Raw genomic sequence first — 18,282 nt, forward strand, 5'->3', positions numbered from 1 at the left:
GTCACGCAGCAGCTCTTTTTCCTCTCAGTCCGGCTGAGGGGGGCGTATTTGGTACACTCTCTCATTCATAGTGATATTAGTGCACCGTCTCTCTATTTATAATGTCTTTGGTACAAGTAAGCACACTCTTTTTCACAACGGCAGGGCTGGAACTTAACATTACAAACTAAAACATATTAACAACAGGAAGACCCTGAACGTGCATGAAAATGGTAGTTCCCAAAATATTTTGAATGATGTTGGGGCCAAACAACTTTGGACCCCACTGACTTTCATTGTATGGAGTGAGAAAAAAAACACTGAAAATTTATTTCAGAATATCTTTTTATGTTCCACAGAAGTAACAGGTTTGGAACAACATGGAGGTGAGTAAATGATGACAGAATTTCCATTTTTTTATGGAACTATCCCTTAAAGAGTGTATCTAAAGATATATTTAATTTAATTTGTACATTTAAAGTGAACAGATGAAAATAACACACCTGTATGACTAATTATATATTTAATATATCCGCTAGGTTCTGTTCTCTGAAGGTTTTATTTATTGTCTGTGGTTAGCTGGCAATCACTTGTCAAATTGTCTGTCATCACTGAAACCACACAGCACATCTAAAATGAAACATTAATTGTGTCTTTGCTTTTAAACTCAGCAGACACTTTAAATGAACCTCAGGCTCTAAATTCCAGCCGCTCGATATCTGTCTCCCAGACAATGTAGAGGAAGTAGGGCAGCTTCTCCATATCATATTCTCATAACACCCTTTCTCACTTCCACAATATAGAAAATAATCTTCCTCGATCAATGGCTCACAAACATTGTTCCACAATGCTTGGAGAAAGAAGCTGGATGAAAACCAAATGCAATCTCATTGGTATAATTCATTTATTCAGAGACTCTTCGACTTTCCTGCCGTCTTCTGTCTGCATTGGGGAAAAGTCGTTGTTGTTGTTGTTGTTTTTGTTGTTTTTTACTTTCTACCCCTGACAATTTCATTTAGACCTGAAGAGTATAGAGTCACTGGTGGTTTCGCAGGTCATCATGGCAATTATAATGGAGTGTGTCTTACTGCCATTGTGAAGAGACTTCTCTTCTGGCACCACGACATCGATTCTTTGTCCTAAAGAAATGTGTGTTAATTATAAGATATAAATGTTGCTGAAGATGGCCTGTACTGTAAAAAAAAAAAACTTTTATATTTTAATAAACTAAACTTAAAGGTTTAGTTCACCCAAAAATGAAAATTGTCATTAATTATTAATTATTAATTTCGTTCATCTTCGGAACACAAATTAAGATCTTAAGGAAATCTGAGAGCTTTATGTCCTTTCATTGACAGCTACGCAACTACCACTTACAAGCTCCAGAAAGGTAGTGAAGATATCATTGAAGTAATCCATGTGTCTCCAGTTGTTTAATCTCAATATTATATATAATAATATTATTTTATAAATAATCAACATTTTTCTCAACAAGGCATCATAATTAACCCGTCTAGAAAACTTGTTTGCTGGTTTTAGCTGATTTAAGCTGGCCTCAGTTGATTTAAGTTGGCTAGCTTAAAACCAGTAAACAGACCATTTTGGTTTGACTGGTTTGAGCATTTTTTTTTTTAATCATGGAAGTTGTCTTTGTGTCGGTAGTGTGCATTCTGTACTATATAAAGCCTCCATAGGCAGCTCACAAGGTTTTATATTTCTAGCAATAAAATAGGCTGTTTCTTTTATTTTTTTGTATAATTTGTCTCAATGTGCTGTGTGATCTCTGCATCCCCTACTACTGCTGTACACTTCTATGCAATTACTGATTATAATCGCCCAGCTGCAAGCCGACAATCCCATCACATGCCTTTTTTTCATACAGCATCGCTGCTCCCACATGAACTTTTAATGAGTTCAGTTACGTTTTGCCTAGTTTGAGTAAGAGCCTATGGCCTCCAGCCTGTGTCTCATTAGTATCACACTCTAAATGGCATCAGTCACCACTAGTGATGTGAGCACTAGCACACTGACCTTAACCTGTGGCCCTTGTGCCGGAGTTCACTGACCTTTGAATCCAGAGCCACAGAAGATGAGTCTGAAAACAAGGACGTGTTGTACTTTTGTTGTTCTTATAGCGTCACCGTTCTGTTATGTCTGACTGCATAACACTGTCTTTAAATGTTTTTAATCTTTAAGTTTCAAAACTTAAAATTTGGTCATGTTGTTCCAATGATTGATTGATTGATTGATTGATTGATCGACCTTCTTAAATATGTGGTCACTTACGTTGTATGTAAAGTTATTCTTTAAATATGTCTACTTTTGTGTTCTATTTCAAAAATGTAAATTTTCAAAGTGTGGAGAACTGTATTTAAAAAGGGTAAGAAAATATTTCTTGGCCATCCAGAGCCCATTTTCCTATTTTAATTTCATTTGCATGTGTGTAACCCACATTGCTGTTTCAAAATAGATATTAAACGTAACCTAATTAAACGCTGCATAATTAATAGGATGTACAGTGAATAATTAGAGGATGATGTTGTCATAATAATGTCAGCCTTGCATAACTAACCCTCTCATGAGTCTTGTTATGTACAGTACTTCCTGTACGGTATTTGAGGTTATGAACACAATGAAAGATACAATTAAATAACTTCTTAACTCTTGTTACATCTTCTATGCTTAAAATGTTACATTTTCGAAATCATTTTCAAACAGGCATAGCAATATCTGAGGATCACGCCCCGGGTCTGGGTGTATAGAGAGAACGTTCTAAAGGACAGTGGTAGTGGAATCCCAAAAAACAAATCACTCCGGTCGATAATCATACAGATACACAAGAACTAAGCAGAGAGAACTGTAATATTAGAGTAACAAGTAGGTAGTGGAATAAGGAGCAAGTCCTTCAGTGTTAACAAAGGCCAAAGTAACAAACCAAATGAATACTTAAAAAAAAGTGATAAATTAAAAAACCTAATAAAATGTCAAAATAAAATACAACTAGCTTGCTTAACTACCTATCAAAAACAAAGCACAAACAAGTTCACCAAAATAAAGAGGCAGGAGACCCCTATGCTCCAAGATCTTTTAACATGTTTGTAACATAATTGAACATGATCCACTTGTGTAACAATCAGAACAACTTTCATTGTGACTACACAGGTTTGATTATCGGGATCAAGGAGCTCTCAACTCGATGAGAAATGAGCTCTCTGTCGAGTGCCAGCGACGTCTTTATAAAGACCATACCTCGGCTGAACAGCCAATGGTGGTTGTAAACCCCATCATTGGACAACCGTGCAACAACACAAATACAAGTAAGGCAGGTCTTAATAATACTGCTGTTTCTTACACAGAATGTGATCTTGTTAAATGTGTATGAAGAAGATATGTTTCCATTTTGTTGTTGGTAGCAGCTTTCAGTGGTGTTGCTTGCCATATCCTCAAGGTTATATCTCAGCCAAATAACATTAAGAATGAATGGTACATGCTCTTAGGCTTATCTCAGAAATTCTTGCCGTCTTGGCCACAATGCAATCATCTGAGCCGTTCCCCAGACCTTTGGGAGCCCAGAGCTTTATTGTTTCTCTGCCATTTGATTCAGACTGCAGCTTCCAGTCAGCCCATTTCAGCCACTTCCATTCCAGCCCCTACAGTTACTGTAATCAGTTTTCTCATTTGCACTAATGTTTGTAAATGAAAATCCCTTTAGTCCACAGAATGGGTATTTTTAGAAGCGCCCATGCTTTCTGGTCTTCATATGAATCCTTACATTGAATAGATTAACCACTTTTAGCGCCCATTTGTGCAGAAATTGTTCTGTGATGGTGGATTCAGGAGACTAAACCGAAAGAAAAAAACTCCTAACCTTTACCCAGCGCTTAATGGCTTTCTGAACACCAAGGCCACTGGTCTGTCAGCAATGGAGGTGGTGTGTTCAGTCAGCTCATAAATTGAGTGCACTTTATATGTCTGTGCGCACTTGGTCCTTTTCATTTCTTTCAATCATTTTATTACTCATCCATAAGACTTGTGTCATTTGTCACATCTGCCCGCCGCATACATTGGAAAATGGTTTGCGACAATCTCTTTAAGGTCATCCGATTTCTGTTTCTGTTTCTTGCTCCTGTAATTGCCCTTTCCATCCTGCTCTCAGGGCGGGGGCGGGACAACCTGTTACTCACATGAGATCGACCAATAGCAAACCAGAACCATTCAATCAATTCCCCATGGACAAGTCCCACCCTCATTATTTCTTTAACTCTCTGTTACACTCTTAAAATCTCTGGCCTCTAATTAGGGATATTTAGGCACCTCACAATCCAATCCTTTGTAAAGCATTTGGAAGGTAAAACTACTTTTCGAACTTTATGGAAGATTATTGTGTGCGTGTGTGCGTGTGTGCGTGTGTGTGTGTGTGTGTGTTTCTGGTATACAACCCCAGGTATGCAAATGTCCCCACAAAGATGGCAATATCCTAAATCCTTGTCCTTGTGGGGTTATTTTTGGTCCCCATTATGAAGAAAACAGCTTATGAATCATACTAAGTGATGTTTTTATTTTAACTATAAAAAATGCAGAAAGTTTTCTGTGATGGGAAGGTTTAGGAGTAGGGTTACTGTTGAGGATAGAATATACATGTCTATGGAAAATCCCCATAAAACGTGTGTGTGTGTGTGTGCGTTGTTTCTAGAGCACACATAGTTCAATCTTGCATCTGTGGTTAAAAACTAAACTCAGAATCAATTATGAAATTCTCATAATCATTGAAGAGAGAATCACAATGCATAAAAAACATTTTTCTCCCACCCCTTCAGTGCTGAATATCTATAGCAGATATTATAAACTATAATTGTTGCACATGTCTTTTGCTGCCTGCTTCATCAATAGAACTGTGTTCTGAAGAGTTTTTTTTTAAAGAAAGTATTATTCATATTTCAGTTTCTATTGTACTTTCATTTCACTTTCATCTATTTTCAAAGGTATCCTCTGTCTCTTCTCAGGGTGAACACAGGCTTCCATGAATACATTTTCAAGCCGTGTCAAACGCAATTTAATGCAGAAAAGATTTTACACTATATTTCCGTTAGTCAGTGCTGTTTAATGTTAATGCCTCTTCATTTTGCCCTCTTTTTTTGTTTCTTTCTTTTCTCTGCCCTAACTTTTTTTGTTAAAAATAATCATCAATCCTTCCAAAATGTGTTTTTGTCTTACCTTGTTTCGCTATGGTAAGCCTGTTATAATTCTTTATATTTTAGACCTGTCGGGATGTTTTTCATGGGAAATTGTGTACATGTGTCACTTGGCCGTGCGTGTCTCGTCATATCCGTAAATATTGTATATGGTGGGGGAGTGGCATAGTTGTCACAATGATTGAGAAAGGTTGACAGAAACATGCTCAAACCTCTGTGGAATCACCCGTTTTAAAAATAAAATGCTTAACAGAGGAGAGTCTGCTGGCAAAGAGAAAACACGTAAGAGCTTGTAATAAAACAAGATTCAACATTAACTTGGCTTTTCGGAGATGGCGAGAACTGAGGGATTTGAAATGCTGTAAAAGCGATGCGGAGATCTTGTTTTTATTACTCGACAGGTGAGTAAGGTATCTTATTGAACAGAGAGTTCACTGTAAAGCATTATCTATTGTGAAGGGTCATTTCATTATGGTTGTTGTAGCGCTGTGCTGGAATTTCTGCAAGGAAGTACCGTGTCTACTGTATTAATGGGTAAAGTTACAGTAACGTCTTCAGCTTTTCAGCTTGAGATTCTTTCCATCTAAACTAGTTATATCTCTTAAGCCTAGGTGAATGTTTTATGAGCAGTAGGAGAATCATATTCATCTGCAGTCAAGCAGAGCCGAAGCACAACCAAAACAATGTTCTTCCGCAAAATGCATGGAGTTTTGTTTTCTTATCCACTAGAGGGCCAAAAGTTACATAGTGTATCTTTTAAAAACACATTTTTTTATGGTTTTAGCTTGTGTTAGTTTTAGTTATCTAAAATAAACCTGAATTGTATTGTTCTATAGATTGTCAAAAATGAATGAAACAGAGATTTTGTGAAAGTGAAGAAAGACTAAATGCAGTAGTTTGAGTGAAGAAATTGTAAGTATATACATTTTATGGCTAGCATTTGATAAGAAGGACACTTGATTATTATTTTGCAATAATGTCGAGCTGACTGTAATTTATCCCTTACATAGAATGTGCCCTATTTCAACTACTATCAGTCCACTGAAAATGAGTATTTCAAAAACAATAAGAACACATTTTTCACAGCTGAAACATCAAATTGAGGTCAGAAATGTGAACTCTGTGAGACTCTGGAAGCCATTTATTTTACAGTAATGACTCACCTCGGCAAGGTCAGCTGATGTTCAGGGCACAACTGCATCCCTAAGATGTCCAGTGACCTTAGTTTTGCAGTAAAATATATGCTTAATACAGATTTATCAATAAAAAAGACATCGTATTAAATAATATAGCCCCCTATAGACCATGAATCTGAAATAGAGCACATGATCTGAGCCATCCAGCGGCTGTATTAGTAAGGAACAGTTTGTCAAAATTAGACTTTTGAGAAACTAATGCCATTTGCAGATTCAATTTAAATGCAAAGTATTGCCAATAATATGTATTTAGTCGGTCTCACTGCATTAGAGACTCAAGGCTTATGGTCTTCTTCTGCTGAAACACTCTATAACAATGCCAGTGCATGTTCCTGTAGTGAGATTGGAGCATTGACTTTACCTCCAAACTGAAATACTAATTTAGTTTATTGGTTTTATTTGTCTTTTATATCCCCTGTGTGCTGATTTCAGTTTTATAGTGAATTCACAATTGATTTCCTTGTCAGCCACGAAGAGTATCCGTTTTTAATCTTGTTCGTTTACCACAAAATGGCTTATTTTATGCAAACCTTTAAGTCTGCTTACTGTATGTTTGAATGAAGTTAACAAGCCTCCTTTAGCACCACTAGATAATTTAATTAAGCCCCACACCTTCACATCAAGACTCAGTGAACAAGGGAACACAGTGGCACCTGCATCCACACTGATTTTTAAACAAGGGCAGATACATCACCAACAAAGAGATTAGAGATCAGAGATCGATGCGCAAAACCTCATTACATGAGGCCAAATTGCTGATTACATTTTTGACATTGACGCGCCACCTTTGGTCACTGTGGTTTGTGGGGTATACATCTTCATGGTGACTATACAAAGCCACACTAGCTAGCAAGGAATTCACAGTTTTGCTTGACTGCTTAATAATGAGAATTACAGCCATAGATCTCCATGACAGATGCACTGCACCATAAAGACTGCAGGAATAGAATCTCTCTCCTCCATTTTTCTTATTAGCAAAGAAATATTCTCAAAGGAGCCGGGCAGCCGTTGTAAAACACAGCAATGCTGGTGACAAGGACTAGGACCAAGGAGACTTTTTAACTGTGAGTAACTTGTGCCTGAGAGGCCTAAATGTTCCTGAATTTGCAGTAATTTCTGGCTACTAGTTGCTTTACCGTAGTCTACCATAATAGCCCTTTTAATTACAAATGAATGACCGTCATAGGCTATACTGTGAACAGGACCATGAAAATACTGCAATATGGAATCACTATGATCCGCAGTGTCTGTACAGCAGTCATCTCTGGTATATTTCCATATGAACTGTAATAGTATTGCAGCCCTATAGCCATATTATAGCAAACTAAAGCCTACAAAGCTCATTGTGGGTAATGGAAGCCTATTTCAGCCCTTTTTTGCCAATTTCTGACTTTTTATCTCACAATTGCGAGTTTTTCAGAATTTACATTTTATGTCTCCCAATTATGACTTTATACAGTTTCTTACAAAATTACTTTATATCTTGTAATTAAGACTTTATTTGGAGACGCAATTATGAGAAATAATGACTTTATCTACACAGTGTATCTTTATACAGGGATCTCACAATGTGATTTGATAGCCTCTTTCACACAGTAATCCAATTAAATCACCGTAAATTACTAGAATGACTTTATTGGTAAATACACAAATATGCTGTTCACACAAGAAATGTCATTCTGGCTTTTTACCATTTTTTACACATCAGCACCAAAACAGAGATGGTCGTATTATTGGGAGATACGAGGGCCCATGGCTCTACCATTGGAGAAAGTGTAACAGGCAGTGTTGGGCAAGTTACTTTAAAAATGTAATTAGTTATAGTTACTAGTTACTTCTCACAAAACGTAACTGAGTTAGTAACTGAGTTACATCATTACAAAAGTAACTAATTATCAGGGAAAGTAACTATTGCGTTACTTAAAAAAAAAGTTAAATGAATTAAATGGACACTAAATAGAATAAATTATTATTATAAAATATTGTACTCTAATTCACACTATTTTAATGTTAATTTGGTATGGGACATTGTGAGAGACACCTATTACCTTAAATATTAAAATGTTATCTTTACTATAGAGGAACAACAAAACAATAGAAGGATTAGAACTTTTAATATTTATTGCACAGTCAACAACTGGCCAAGAAATAAGTCTAAAAATTAATGATGCTTCTTAAGAAATGTACCAAAAATAAATAAACAGTAATAAAAAATATGCATACACATACACTCTTTGTAGTGCAAATTAAAATGATAAAACTAACACCTTTACAACTGGTAGACATACTGTATAGCCTACTTGAAGTATCTTCTTCCTCACGAAAGTAAGCAGTTTAACAAAATGTGCTCTCAATATAATACTGAACAATGTACCAAAATAAACAATAATAATAAAATATGATTTTTGGGGGGTTTATTTCTATAACCTACAGAGAACGTCACCATCAGAGGTTATTTAAGCCAAATTCTAGTCGTGTTTGCCGCACGTGTTCACAACCGGTCAGATGTGTTCTGGGAACGTTCTCTGCAGGTTATTTTGGAGTTTTGTTTCATATGTAAACTAATTAAAACGTTGCAGATGATACCAATATGCTACAGATATTATTCAAATGCTGAAGTGTGTAATTTATTTATAAACAAACTATATTATGCTCGAACACATTCGGTCTCTCTCGCGCACTTCCGAGCGCGCTCTCCAACATACACACCGGTCTCTCTCGGACACATCGGTCTCTCTCGCGCACTTTCGAGCGCGTTCTCCAACACATCGGTCTCTCTCGCGCACTTCCGAGCGCGCTCTCCAACGGTCTCTCTCGCGCACTTTCAAGGGCGCTCGCGGCGTTCGCCTCGCTTTTGTTCGCCTTGCTCTCGCCTTGACTCGCCATGACTGCCGCACATAATTCATTTTAAAAAGTAACGGACAACGCACCATATGGTAGAGGTAACGGAGTTAATTTATTTAAAAAGTAATGCGTTACAGTATTAGTTACTGTCAAAAGTAACTGAGTTACAGTAATGCGTTACTATTAACGCGTTACTGCCCAACACTGGTAACAGGTAACTTGGGTCAGGTGTACCTTATTAAACCAATCACATTACATCCTTCACATCATTGAATTTAGTTCAGAGCGACGGTCGACGGTCAATCACTTTTGGCAGATACCATAGAAATGAATGAAAAGTGCATGTAATCATACCTGTCACAAAATTGTACCTGTGACTTCTTATGAAGCAGCATTTAAACTAAAAATAGATAAATCCAAAACGAAATATGTAAAATATGTTAAAGATAAGCCGATAGGCTGTCAATTCATTAAAAAAGCGATTTATTCAGCGTAGTGAAGCCTCCATTGACATCCATTAAAAAAAAAACTGTCTCTTGTCTCCTTTTTTCGGCTAAGGTTGCAGGCTTGCCTTCAAGTGGTTTTGACCGAAATACCAGTAAATTCTGTGATGTCAGTCATCGGAAATTATCTTCAAACGTGCTGTTTAAAGCGCCGTTGCCTTCATTCGCCCGCATGAGGAGAAGCGCATTAGTTACACTTTCTGTTCAATTTGACACTTTTTTTACTTCTGAGTGACAGGCGTAAGGGGGTGATCACACAGAACGTGTTTTTTTTTCCCTTAAAGGGTAACTAAACCCCTGGTCAGAGCCTGACTCCACCCACTGTCAATATTTGAAAAATGCTAGAAAAGTGGGCAGACCCCAGCGGAGATAGAGGGGATGAACCGAGGGTGTGGCTGAGCGGGGGGGCGTGCACCTGAGACCTGCTGTCAGACTCTAAAATGGAGAGTGACTCACAGGGTCGCAAGACGAAGTAAAGTACATCCATCTGATGAGTTATATCGAATTTTGCCGCTATGTGAAAAAATCCAGCAAAATGCGCCGGCGTGTTTGTCGACCGCAGAGGATTAACTTTAGCTTAACCATAAATTGTGATTAAAATATATATGATCACTCACATCAAGACGCCGCTGCGCTGGTGGAGTCCATGCAGGAGGAGTAGGGCAGCACTCAGACGTTTTTACACCATATATTGTAGAATTAAAACACTTTATACCGAAATGTCAAAAAAGTTACTCGAATCAATGAACAGCACTAATAAATTTCTTACAGATCATTAACTAAAAAAAGTTTAGTTACCCTTTAAAAATAAGAGATGCGCATAATAGTATTCAACTACAGGGTCGAAACGTTGATGAATAGAAAAGAAGAGAGGTTCTCGAACGCAACATGCTGAAAAAGCATCAAGATGCGGCGCAATGGTCAAATATGGCGATCTAGTGCACATTTAGAAAAACTATTAAAAAGCAGTTGAACTTACTGTAAATGTAACTGTCATAGGCCAGGAAGAGCTATGCGTGTAAACGGGGAGCAACTGACGTTAGAGGCTGAGGTCTTTAGCCTCCTTGTTAGAGCGCCCGCCTCCCACGCCGGAGACCAAGGGGTTACATTTGGTGCCGTGACCCGGATTGGAGTGAGGTCGAGTAGAGCCGGTTACATAAACATTGCGTAGTAACCGCGTCATCTCTATAAGAACTTTTTGATTGGCCCAAAGCAGACTTCTTGGGTGCTTCTCAATACTCAAATTAATGCTTCCTTGTTTCCTTGCTCCTCTGTCCTCCAGCCTGTGACCAGGAAACCGATTGAACTCAGCCATATTGAATCTCAATTCTCTAATTGCACCGCAAAGGAGGCGAGGAAGCTTCCTGGGTCATGAGAGAGGATTCACAGGTGTATCCTTCCCTCGTATCCTAAGGGGGTGGAGCTAAGACACGAGGAAAGGAAGCGAGGGAAGGAAACCAGTACGCACAAATAAGAAATGAGAAGCCCCCTGTATGTCAGCGCGTTCAGACCTCATACCAGTAATCCTCATTCTTTGTTCACACAGAGCATCATACCAGTAATTTACTGTCACAACTTCTCATACTGGTAAATTATCAGAGACAATTTACTGGTATTTTTGAGAAGGTCCTGTTCACATGATCTCTGAACGGTAATTTACCAGTGAAGTGTGTGAAAGGGGCTAATATCTCACAATTGCGAGTGATTATATGTCTCCCAATTATAACTTTATACACTTTCTCACACTTTATATCTCAAACTGTGACTTTGTCTCCCATTTATTATGACTTTATTTTACGTTGTACCTTTATATCTCACAATGTGACTTTTTATCTCAGAATGTCTTAATATCTCATAACTGAGACTTTATTTCTCTTAATTGCGACCTTTTAACCCAATTATGACTTTCTCACATTTTGACTGTCACCTATCTTGTAGAGTTATTGAGACTGTCTCATAACGGCAACTTTATATCCCACAGTGTGACTTTATCTCAGGTTAATCTGTGACTTTATATCCCGTAATTGAGACTTCTAATAATTGTGACTTTTTCTCCCAATTATGACTTTATATCGCACAATGTGACTTGATATCTTGAGTATTTGAGACCTTTTCTCGTAATTGCGACTTTATACATCACATTTGCAACTTAATATATCACAATTTGAATTTTTTTCTTATTTTATGCTTTTTGCTTTTTAATTTTTTACTCTGAGAAACAGACTTCCATAGTGTGAGTCTGTGAGATAACATACATGTGCTATGGAGCTTATTATATTCCCCCAGCATACTCACAGTGGAGCATGTGTTCATTTGCAGTGAATTTAATTATGTTAGTAAAAAAAACAAAAACTGATTATAAATGAACAGGGTCCAAGTTAATCTCCATAATGGAATTTCAAATGAAATCCAACTATTTACAAAAGAATTACATCAGCAGCACTACCCACATATCTATTAATTCTAAATAACATCTATTTATAAATCCTCCCTATGCTTTCCCAAACATACCTAATTAAATTATTCCAGCGCAAGTACTTATGGGTTATGGGATTCCACAATGCATTTTGTCATTTGTTTTGAAGAAAAAATTGACCTAGCCTGCATCGATTTCAAAGTATTGCACAATCCTGTTATTGTGACAGAGAAAAAATGTATGATTTATCTGACTATAATGTGAATATGAACGAGATCTACTGAGCATATAGTGAATGCTTTTATCAGCATTAATGGTCTCATTGATTATCTCATACATCTCGAAGAGCTGAGCTGCATCCAATACACTAATTACACACTCTACTTGCTTTTTTCCAATTACTGCACTTTCATTGTCTCAGTGATAATGACATGTATTTTAATGCTCTCTGGAAGAAAAAAAAAATAGAACGATTGTCACTGAAGTTTTTTGTCGTTTTGATCCATTGCTCTTTTACTTGAGTGCAAGTGTGGCGCACTTGTTAAAAAGCTTAAAAACAGCTAATGTTTAGCTGGAAGCAACACATCTAAACAAGCTCACCCTGTGTTAATTGCTACCCTGATAATATGCTCTTATATTGCTTTGGCAGAGAGAGGTATTTCAGTAAAGACAATTTTTACTTGCCAAAACAATGATAAAACAACAGATGACTGGGTGAGATGCTATTATTAAACTAGCCATTTGGCCCCTAGCATGCTGGTCATTTCAGTCAAATTAATGTTCACATTCTTCCGTCACCAATTATAGAGAAATGACTATAGAATTGGTATGATGGAAGCATAAGTGAAAATTTAAATTGGCTTCACAGATGTTGGACTGAACTGAGTGAACTGACATGTTATAGCTAAAAATATTTCTCCCTTTGACCTCACAGAACTCTCAAGTGCTCTCAAGTCATGGATTCGGTCACATTCACTAATAAAGGTCTATGATGTCATTGGCACAACACGTTGTTTTTTTCTCACTGTCAGGCCCTGTGAATAAATGTGGCTGAAGGTTATCTGAGTCTTCTACCTCTTTAGTGACATTGAACAAATTTAGGGGCCTATGATTTCCCTGATGCAGAAAATGCAGATAAAATTGTTATATTTTCATTTGACTACAAATTTAAAAGATTGATTGTGAAGTTTAAAGAATTCAGTTGATTATACAGCTGATTAATTACAAAAATAAAACTGAGTTTAGTAAAAAATAATACCGATTTTATAGGGCCCTATATATTCAATTTCCTTCATTTTGAGATTCAGTTTTACTTCAATGACAGCCAGTCCTCTCATCACTCAAGTCAATTTTCATTTTAAATGCTGATAAAGCTCTTGACCTTGTCGAGGTGTTTTCTGTTCAAATGCTTATCAGTGTGAAGTGTTTCAGCTCTAACCTTTAATCCATGATGTAAAACATCAGTCTCGGGAGATATTCATAGTCAGCTTTGCTCTGTGCACAATGGAGCTCAACTGCACCTCCCACAGCTCCATGCTTAATGTAGGAAGCTATTTGAATTGAAAAATATGCCTCCCATGATGATCTGCAAAACCAAACCAGCGTTTCACAGTGGGCTATAAAAACATTAGGAGAATAGATAATGCCAATAATCATATTAGTCGTTTAGCCTGTGAGGCGCAGTGTTGAGAGATATTTCACATCAAGTGTCGAGCAGCAGGAAACGCATTAACAAACTGTCAATTCTGACGGAAGTACGTTGCGTAAGATCATTTTTTTACCACACGACTCCATGATGAATTCCTCTAGTTATTGAGGCTGATCGCTGAATGGAGTCATTTAAAGAAAAGAAACATGAATGACTCTGCTGTTTTACTAACAAATGATGTTGCCATTCGCTTAATATGATGCAATATACTGTACATTAACTGGCTGTTAAAAGTTGAATATTCCACAAAATTGGTTGATCACAAAAGTATTGTTCTCTGTGATTAAATGGTTAATCATTTATCAGTTGTTTACTGGAATGAACTGTAGATCGAAATACTCTGACAAATAGAATCTAATTGTTTTATTTAAAAAACCAATCATTATTTTTCCATCCCCCAGAAAAATGCTCTACAAGTTTAAATAATGCTCTTTTCTTGGGTTTGGAACCAGATTCTCCACTTAGATCAAAATGTCTTTCATGTTAAATGAGATTCCGTTTCCATCAATTAATCCAAGAGACACTGCACATTCAAAAAGCCTTTCATCAATGCAATCAGCATTGGTTTCTTTGCTTAGAAAAGGCAGAATAGACTGATATATCATTTGGAGTGTTCACATTTCCTTTGAGCCCCTCAAGTCCCCAGACAGAGTGATGCTAGGACAAATTGTACTTGATGAAGCTTCTAGGCAATTTAAAAGCCTAAGTCACCAACAATTACGTGTTTTTATGCCAAGCAATCAATGTGCTCGGCCAGGGAGAGAATGTAGCACTGTTGAGAATTAGACAGTAGTCTCACTTTTTGGAGAGATGACCAAACCAAGAAAAATGTATCCAGAGTCAGGGGTTTCCCTGGAGGTCTGTGGACAGATGCATAGAACATACTGGATATTTTCTTTAAAAATACACTATATTGCCAAAAGTTTTGGGAAATCTGCATTAACGTGCACATGAACTTTAATGACATCCCATTCCTGATCCATAGGGTTTAATATGGAGTTGGCCAAGCCTTTGCAGCTATAACAGCTTCAACTCTTCTGGGAAGGCTTTCCACAAGGTTTAGGAGTGTGTTTATGGGAATTTTTGACCATTCTTCTAGAAGCGCATTTGTGAGGTCAGGCACTGATGTTGGACGAGAAGGCCTAGCTCACAATTTCCGCTCTAATTCATCCCAAAGGTGTTCTGTCAGGTTGAGGTCAGGACTGTGCCGGCCAGTCAAGTTCCTTCACACCAAACTCGCTCATCCATGTCTTTATGGACCTTGCTTTGTGCACTGGTGCCCAGTCATGTTGGAACAGGAAGGGGCCATCCCCAAACAGTTCCCCCAAAGTTGGGAGCATGAAGTTGTCCAAAATGTATTGGTATGCTGACGCTGAACTAAGGGGCCAAGCCCAACCCCTGAAAAACAACCCCACACCATAATCCCCCCTCCACCAAACTTTACACTTGACAACTTGGAATATTTTGTCCAGAGGAATTTCATGAATGGACGATCTATCACGTTACCACGCTTGAATTCACTGAGCTCCTGAGAGCGACCCATTCTTTCACAAATGTCCTCACCTGTGGACGTGGAAGTGATTGGGAACACCTGAATTCAATGATTTGGAGGGATGTCCCAATACTTTTGGCAATATAGGGTCTCTGTATTTCTATTTTCAGGCCAACCCAGGCTCAATGTAAAAATGTGCCTGTGGCAACATTTCTGCAAAACGATATTACGTTGCTTCTTACACGTTTTGCTACACTTTCGAAGTGAAATGTCCAGTGAGTGACGTTAAAAGCGCATTCCGTTTTATCTGAAACAGAACTGGCAATGCTTTATTACGCTGGTTGTTGTACGGAAATGAAATGTCCGGTGAGTGCCGTTTAAAGGTTAATGCTATATTGCGATTGAAAATACTGTACACATAACCACCTTTAATCCATGTGGTTTAATCCAAACCACATAACCACAAGTCTTTATTAATTGATAATCTGCCCGATAATCATAATCTGCATGAAAAGGAATAAAAGTTGTTGGTGTTTTACTGCCACTAGTGTTAATTTCAGCTGGAAACTGCAGTGAATTGTGTCTGTAGGTATCTGTCACTGTCAGTAGGATTATGTTGTTTTAAGCATTACAGATTGTGAAAATGATAGTTAATCACTTTTTTTATTAACATTTTATATATGCAAATTATTATTAATAATAATGTATTATTAATAGTGAAAAAAGAAAATGATTCCTTTGACTATAAAAACACTACACTAAAGGAACACAATTTTCAAAACACCATTCACTAAGACTTTGGACAAAATATTTTATAGTTTCACCTGTTATACAATACGTTTACATTGCATTTATTCTGTTAATATGTGCTTTTTCTTTCGTCTCATATTAAGTCAATAAGTGTCCTTCCGTTTTCCGTGGGTTTCTTAAGAGGCCACGAGTTTGACTCTGAAGTGTCTATATGTCTTAATTGTACTGATTGCCTGCTTTCACTTTATATTGCAGTACTTGTTTAACCGATGCTGAAGATGCCGCTCCAGGGTTTAGTGAGTCTACTGAATCACGTGATGTAATGGCCAGTGAAAGGCAGCCATGAGTCATTGTGACAGGACACTGTTTCCCTGCTGATGCCCAATACGGTTAAAAAGAAAAGAGTGGAGGATTATAAAGTGGTTCATTAGAATGTTTAATGTGCAAATAATGTTTTTTTCTACTTATCAATTATAAAAGGAGTATGACTGCTTTTCAATGTGTCTATCAACTGACAGAGTTATTAACCTTTTAACTACTGTATATAGCAGTGTTATTCAATTTTTCATGTTTGAATGTTCTGCACGTTTTTAACCATGACTGCACAAAGGCAAGGCATGTGTTTTCCATTTGTAATTCTGTGGTTTGTACAGAATTTCATTTAGTATTAGGTTGGTAGTCATATACCATTAGTCATATTAATATATGATCAACATCTCTTGAAAAAGCTGCATGATGTGAGATATCTGTAACAGTAATGCTCGGTTTTGGTGAATGATTCAGTTTTTGCCTGTTTTATTTATCTATTTAGTTTCCTAAGTTTCCCGCCACTAGTTTGTTACCATGGTTATTCATTAATTAGATCACATTAATGTTTGTTATCTTGTGTATCTAAGCTCTCCTGTTCCTTCAGGTCATCGTCTGGTGTTTGTGTGTAGGCACGGTGTTTTGTACCTTTGTACCTTTCGTTTTTTCTTATTTTGATTTAATAAACAATTATTTTGATCTCCTTCGTCATCCTTCATCTTCGGACCCATGAAGTGACAAAATCATTCGTGTCTGTAGCATAAATGTGCAACAGTTTTGGGTGGAAGCATAATAGGCACATAATAATAGTGATGCTTGCCATAATAAGCATTTCTAGCAAATTGCACCTGTTTATTTGGGATTGGTTCCCTCATTTTGAAAATCCTAGTTGGCATTCTTAACCTCATTTTAGCCCAGTTCCTGAGCCACAGACGCAGGATATAAACTCCATTCATTTTGAATTGATCTGATCACAGAATGACTCACTCCCCATCTGACCTGTGCACTGCATGATAACACACATATGCATATTACAGCACATCTTTTGTTTGAGTGGTGGACAATATACATGGATGAATTATTTAGAGACTGTAATGTACAAATAAGATACTATAAATAAGCGGTGCGCATCATTTATGAACTGTGATCCTTGTTTTTATTATATGGTATTAAATAAGAACCTGAAAAAGCAGGATCTGCAGTATTGGCTTTCATATTTTTTTGTACAGTTTTGAGAGTTTAAGTTTGGAGGTCAAGTCATTTATTATTGTCTAGCAGATGGCACTTTAGCACCTTTAACACCCTCTTAACACCCCGGATGTTTCTTCAGCTCTTGTTTTCACATCACTGCAGACCAAAGGCCTCCAGCTAGATTCCATTGACTTCCATTGAACAGCAACACAAAATATTACAATGCTTATCACTCAAGATCCAGGGAGATCACGATTTAAAGAGCCAGTGAACTCAATGGTGCATTCATCATTTATGAAAGGTTCTCCTTTGGGTCCAGGTTCTGTAGAACAGACTTTCTCTGAGCTTTTTAAATCAAAGACTTTTTAAAAGCCTGTGTAAATTCAGCTTAATTATTAAAATAAATAGTTAATTATTAAAAAGAGGTCAAATCCCCAGTGAAGTACTACACAACCCACCATTCAGAAGAGAATTCCACCAATCAGAACACACTGTACTTCTATAGAATAAAACTGTACAGCCTATTATTTATACTTATCGCTATAGTGACTTAAAGTCAGTGTATCATCATTGCTGTTTTTGCTCTATACTATGATTTTTGTTTCAGTGCAGTGTTGTGAAATAAAGCTAAAATAAAATAGAAATATTAGGTGAAAACTTAAACTTTAACATTTAAAAATGTTGCCTTGGCAACTAACTGAAGTA

At 37.1% G+C, this 18,282-nt stretch overlaps 1 protein-coding gene across 3 annotated transcripts in view; it reads left to right on the top strand.

The window, feature by feature from the left end:
- The window catches only part of kcnip4a (potassium voltage-gated channel interacting protein 4a), a 220,079-nt gene that overhangs the window by 83,385 nt on the left and 118,412 nt on the right, over positions 1-18,282 (top strand). The window lies entirely within an intron of this gene.

Source organism: Squalius cephalus (assembly GCF_949319135.1).
Source record: "Squalius cephalus genome assembly, chromosome: 3".
Lineage (NCBI taxonomy): Eukaryota > Metazoa > Chordata > Actinopteri > Cypriniformes > Leuciscidae > Squalius > Squalius cephalus.